The following is a 6,226-nucleotide window of genomic DNA, read 5'->3' as shown; positions in this document are numbered from 1 at the left end:
CAGCAATCATAGCTTTTAATATGCAGGCTAGCCATATTGGATTTTGAGGTCAGAATTCTTCAAATTTTGGACTTTAGCTGACATTCCAGTTGATTTTTCCTACCTGGACCCTAAAAACTTTGAGCTCAGAGTACAAATGGTACTGGACTGCTCTGACGAGCTAAACGTTAGTTTGAAGGCAGCCGACACCAAAGTGGATTGTTACCGTCTTAAACCAACTCCAGTCTCTTAAATTTCATAGTGGCAAGAAGGTCGCAGGTTTGCTTCCCGACTTGGGTGAAGTTTACATGTTTCCTCCCTATGCTCATGTGGGTTTCCTCCGGTTTCCTCCCTCAGACCAAAAATGTACATGTTAGGTTCATTGGTAACTCTAAAATTGTCCCTAGGCGTGAATGGTTGTTTGTCTCTCCGTGTGTCCCTGCGATGGACAGGCGAGCTGTTCAGGGTGTCCCCCGCCTCTCGCACAGTGACTGCTGGAGACAGACACCAGCTCCCCTCGACCCGGAAAGGAGAAGCGGGTAAAAAGAAAATGGATGAGACCGTTTATGATTACTATAAACTAAAAAACAAGAATGAAGGTCATTTAAAATGAGTACAAATAGCTAAAAAAGGTATACATACTCTTACATAGCTATTGTTAAAGTCAACTGCAATGACAAAAACACAAAAATGTGTGTCCATTTCACATTATTCCAGCAGAAATATCAGGATATTTCTGCTAGAAGTGACCCCAGACATGAATGCTAAAGCTAGCTGCTGCTGCTGCTGCTATTTGTGCTTGCAGATAAGCGTAAACAACTGTGTAATATGAAACAGTGTTTGCAAGAATCACTATCAACCTTTAGGGACTGGAGTAGCTCTAAGACGGCAGGAATCCACTTTGGTATCTGCTGGTTGGGTTCGGACCAGCCATCAGCTCGTCAGGTTGTTCAAGCTGAGGTCGTTCAAAGAGCCATCTACAACAGGTAAGAGCTGTTGTATGACAAAAAAAAGCTTCTGCTACAAAACGCTCCCCGCATTCTCTGTCGTGGACAGAACCCTCTCCGTCCTCAGGCTTCGTAATGTGAGCAGAGTGCGGTTTTCCGTTGTCTTGTTGAAAGGTGCATCGGCGTTCCTGGAAAAGATGTGGTCATGAAGGCAGCACACGTCGCTACTCTGCTGGAGCTTTTTTTTCCCGCTGCCATCACAGACGAGGAAACAATCCAACCCCATATCACCACAGAGCCTGACTGTTGGACTTGTTGCTGACAGCAGTCTCAATAGACACCTTTGTCCTCGCTCTGGAGGACCGGGTGTCCATTCCTTTTATAAAACGGTCTGGAATACTGATTCATCAGACAACGATCTACATTTCCACTGGGAGATGATCATCCCAGATGCCTCGGGAGCCCAGAGGAATCAACGCCACTTCTGGACAAGGTTGGCACAAGGCTTTTTTTTTTGCACAAAAAAGCTTGAAGTAGTGTTTGTGATCATTACTTCATACTATTAAAGTGTCCGAGGGGTCAGAGGTCATTTGCAACCTTTGCTGTTTGATGACTTCATTTTTCCAGAATTGTTAAATCATTTGTTAACAACATTTAGTGAAGAGGGATGACTCTTAAAATCCCCTTTATTGTTCATTTGAGGAAAATCATTTTTATCCATTTAAATGATTCTTGTTCACACGCTTGCACATGATTTCCGTTAAAGGGTAGGGTAAGATTCTGTAATTTAAGCTAATTGGGAGTCATTATTCACTGAGCTGAAGAGCCTAGCACAGTTAAATAGCACTGGTAGGTCAGCTCAGCAAGCGTGCTCACTGATCTATGACTGCAGATTGGAGTTGAAGGCTCAGGTCTGACCAGTTCAGGGAATAAGGCTTGCCTAGAAATCTGTAAGTAGCAAAGTAGTGCAAAACACACATGGTTGCTGCTCTTAAACTTATATAGGACACATGTTACACCTTAAAATGTGTAAAATCTAAGCGCAACATTATCTAGTTTTTTTTAACAGGTTCAAACTGTGAAAAAAAAGTCTTATTTATATAAAAATATAGTAGCATTCGCTCAAAGTTCTCAGCAATCGCCAAATTTGGATGTAGAATTAAAGTTCACATATCCTGATTTCCCTGAAGCTTCAGCTCCTTATAATCTGGATCCTACAGCAGATTATTGTGTTGTTTTTAATTGTCAAGCATGTTTTACTTTTACACTTGTATTCTTACTATATTTTATAAAAACAGGATGTTGTAATCATGACTTATAGGCCTGTATGTTGACAATCCATCGGTCCAATCCACATCCTCCTAACTTCAAATTCCCTGCTGACTTCTGGCTCTCATGTAGCTGACATGATTTTACACCAGTGTGTTGAATCCTAGGACGATCTAGAGTACAGCTGAAGACCTACATCATTTCAAAGACGGCAAGTCTTCTCATCGACGCACACGTGTTCGTTGACATTGCTCCCGTTTTGTCAGCCATTTTGGATCCTCCACGACATGACAAATTCTGATTAGACAATGAGCTGGAGAGCTCCCTCTCTGTTTTTAACTCTATGGTCACTACCCAGAGTTCGTGAGGGTAGGAAGGTAGAAGGACTGGTAAACAGAGAGTTTTGCCTTGGAGTACGCAACACTGCGGAAGCCGCACCGCCGATCTGTCTGAGATCTGATGCCCCATTAAGTCTAAATTGTCGCCAAACCTTTTTTCTTTTCTGTTTTCTGAGCAAGGTGCAGTGCAGACCTTCAGGAAGGAATTTATATCAACCAACGAAAATTTTGTCCAACTTTAGAAAAGGGGTTGACTACAATAAGAAAGGACTCGCAGACACTTGTGGTCCCTCGCCACCTGTGGCCGAGCTGTGAGGGGACACTTTCACAAGCTGCTTTTCAGACCTAATCAATTCAACACTTTCCAAAAGGCTTTAAGCACCTTGTTAACTGGGTCTTGTTTATAGTTCCTGCAAAGTCTGGAATGTTTTTTTTTTTTTTTCTCTCTCTCTCTCTCCAGATTTGTGTTTTTGTTTCTCCAAGTCTGGGAAAAGCCTTTAGCATAAATTCCTCCTGAAATAGACCCATCTCTACAATCTGTTTATTTTAACGCGAGTATTACTCGCCCAGTGGCTTAGTGTGAGATATTAGACCCCCTTCAGGAGGAGAGGAGGAGAGAGGACCTCACAGACGATGTTTTTAAACAATGTCACCGGCTGAACCCCGTCCCCGTATGCTTCAGCCCAACCTTGCGCCGACGGACACGCAGGTGAGCCCTTCGGCCCGAGGAGACCCGCCGGCGGGGAGTTCCAGCTTGGCTCCGGCTGCAGGCGGTGTTCCCGGCGTCGGCTGCTTGCAGCGAGGTGGAACTTTCTCGTTGAGCCTCCGTTCTGTGACCATGTTTGGTAAAAGCTCCGCGGGCTCGGACTCCGACCAAGCCCCCCTGACCGGCTGCTGAGCACTCCACTCAGGCAGGAGATGGTTTCAATCAGAGATCCCCCCACCTCCTCCTCCTCCTCCTCCACATCCCTCACTTTCCACACTCCTGTATATCACCGTTTCAGTCCTAATTTAATCAGTCCTCTTGTTTTCACCCTCTCTTTTGCTCGGTATGAACGTCTCCGGCTAAAAGTCCCTTCCTCTCCCACGAACACATTAAATGTTGCAGCGGTGCCAGCTCCCAGTAGCTGCTGTGGGTAAACCTGCCAGACTACAAGCTCCCTGCATGACGGACGCCGAGGAGGGACTTGGCATTCTGAACCGGGCCCTTGTCATATATATTGTTTTTGTCTTTTCTTTTTTTTATACTCATTTTCAGTGAATGGCAGGTTTAGATTTCAGGCAGAGCAGCGCTGTTGGAATACACGCACATTGTTAAATTTGCTTAAACTTTGGCACAGAAGCCAGCTGGCTTTCTGGTAGTCTTAATTACGAATATGAATTTAAGAGAGGACGAGTTTCAGTGACCTGAGTAGTAATTGTGTTGTTTACAGTTAGTCATAAAAGCCAAGTAGGCCTAATCAGAAGGTGATTTCTATATTGCAGTATTCTCTGGTATTCGCTCGTCTCCATTCAAATGCATATGAACTTGAGTGACATCCCATTCTTCATCTAATGTTGGCCTACCCTTTGCAGCTCTAACAGCTTCAACTCTTCTGGGAAGACTTTCTACAGATTTAGGAGTGTTTATGGGTAGTTTTTAGATCATTCCTCCAGAAGCTGATCTGTGAGGTCAGACATGTTGGACAGAAGGCCTGTCTCTCAGTCTCTGCTCTAATTCATCCCAAAGGTGTTCTGTCAGGTTGAGGTCAGGACTCTGAGCAGGTCAGTCAGGTCCTTCCTCACCAAACTCCCTCATCTTTATGGACCTTGCTTTGTGCACTGGCAGCCATGTTGGAACAGGAAGGGGCCGTCCCCAAACTGTTCCCACAAAGTTGGGATGAAATTGTCCAGAATGTCTCGGTATGATAAAACTTAAAGAGTTCCTTTCACTGGAACTAAGCAGCTGAGTCCAACTCCTGAAAAACAACTCCACACCATAATCCTCCCTCCACCATGCTTTACACTTGGCTCAGTGCAGTCAGATAAATATTGTTCTCCTGGCAGCAGCCGAACCCAGACTCATCCAGACAGAGAAGCATGATTCGTCCCTCCAGAGGACACGTCTTCACAACTCTAGAGTCCAGTGGCGGCGTGTTTTACTCCACTGCATCTGACGCTTTGTTCTTAGTGATGGAAGGCTTGGATGCAGCTGCTCGGACATGGAAACCCATTCCATGAAGCTCTCTAAGCCGTTCCTGAGCTGATCTGAAGGCCTCATGAAGTCTGGAGGTCTGTAGCTGTTGACTCTGCAGAACGTTGGTGAACTCTGAGCTCTACGAGCCTTAGAACCCACTGAGCCCCTCTGTGGTTTTACGTGGCCGACCACTTTGTTTCCAATCACTTCCTCTTTGTTATAATCCCACTAACAGCTGACTGTGGAATATTTAGAAGGAAATTTCACGACTGGACTTACTGCACAGGTAGCATCCTATCATGGTACCACGCTAGAATTCACTGAGCTCCTGAGAGCGACCCATTCTTTCACTAATGGTTGTAGAATCAGTCTGCATGACCAGGTGGTTGATTTTATACACCTGTGGCCACGGAAGGGATCGAAACACCTGAATTCAATGAATGAGCGAATACTTCAGACAATATACACATCGGGGAACATTTTAAGTGTTTAGGTTCTAATTTCCAGGCAAACCTCACAGATGTGTTCAGCCTGAAGACACGAGGACTATTAACTTGAGGCCACAGTGCCACCTACTGGTAACACCAAGTACTTTAAATAAGACTAATGCATACAACAACATAGCGTGAACCTCATGTTTAGCTTTTAGCTAAACGTGAAGCTCCATTAGCTACTGTTCTGGTAATAGTTTTGGTTTTAGCTACTGTTCTCCTGGTTTGAACCTTGAGCTCCAGATTTGCTGGTTTTGGCTTCCAGCTGCTAAGTTAATTTTAGCGACTTGCTGTTTTTCTATTTTTAGCTTTGAGCTACTGTTTTGTTTTCTCAGCTTGTAGCATTTGTTTGGATAATTTTACCGTTTAGCCACTTTTAGGCCAATTCTAGCTTTTAGCTACCGTTTTGATGGTTTTGGCTTTCGGCTGCTGTTAAGCTAATTGTATTTTTTACTACTGTATTTCTAAGTTTAGCTTTTTAGCTACTGTTTTATTTCAGCTTTAAGCATTTATGTCGCAAATTTTACCTTTCAGGCACTATTTTGCCAATTAGAAATGTTGTTTTGCCCATTATGGCTTTCAGCTACTGTTTAGCTAATTTTAGCTTTCACTACCTTTCTGCAAACCTTAGCTTTAAACTTCTGTTGTTCTCACCTCTAAGTTTAGTTAGTTTATCTAACTCTAGCTTTTGTTCTGATGGTTTCAGTTTCAGTACTCAGTCTTTACTCTGAGTTTTAGCAGAAAATGCAATTTTTTTTTTCTGGCTTCAACACCGATTTTTCTCTGAATTCCACATTTTTGTGCTCAGAAATAGAAATCTGATGACGACATGTTGTTTCCCTCCACCGTTTCAGTTAAAACGGGAGTAAAACGATCCTTTAATTAGTCCTACTCTGTTTGCAAACTGTGCTGAATATTTTAAAACAAGACGTGGATGAAATCCATGGCTGATGAAGAGAAAGCTTTGGAGTAAAAAAAAAAAAAAAAAAGTCTGGCATGTACTTTTTCTTGTCTTCAACTTTATTG

Source organism: Kryptolebias marmoratus, linkage group LG12 (assembly GCF_001649575.2).
Source record: "Kryptolebias marmoratus isolate JLee-2015 linkage group LG12, ASM164957v2, whole genome shotgun sequence".
NCBI classification, from domain to species: Eukaryota; Metazoa; Chordata; class Actinopteri; order Cyprinodontiformes; family Rivulidae; genus Kryptolebias; species Kryptolebias marmoratus.
Note: the sequence above shows the minus strand (reverse complement) of the source record.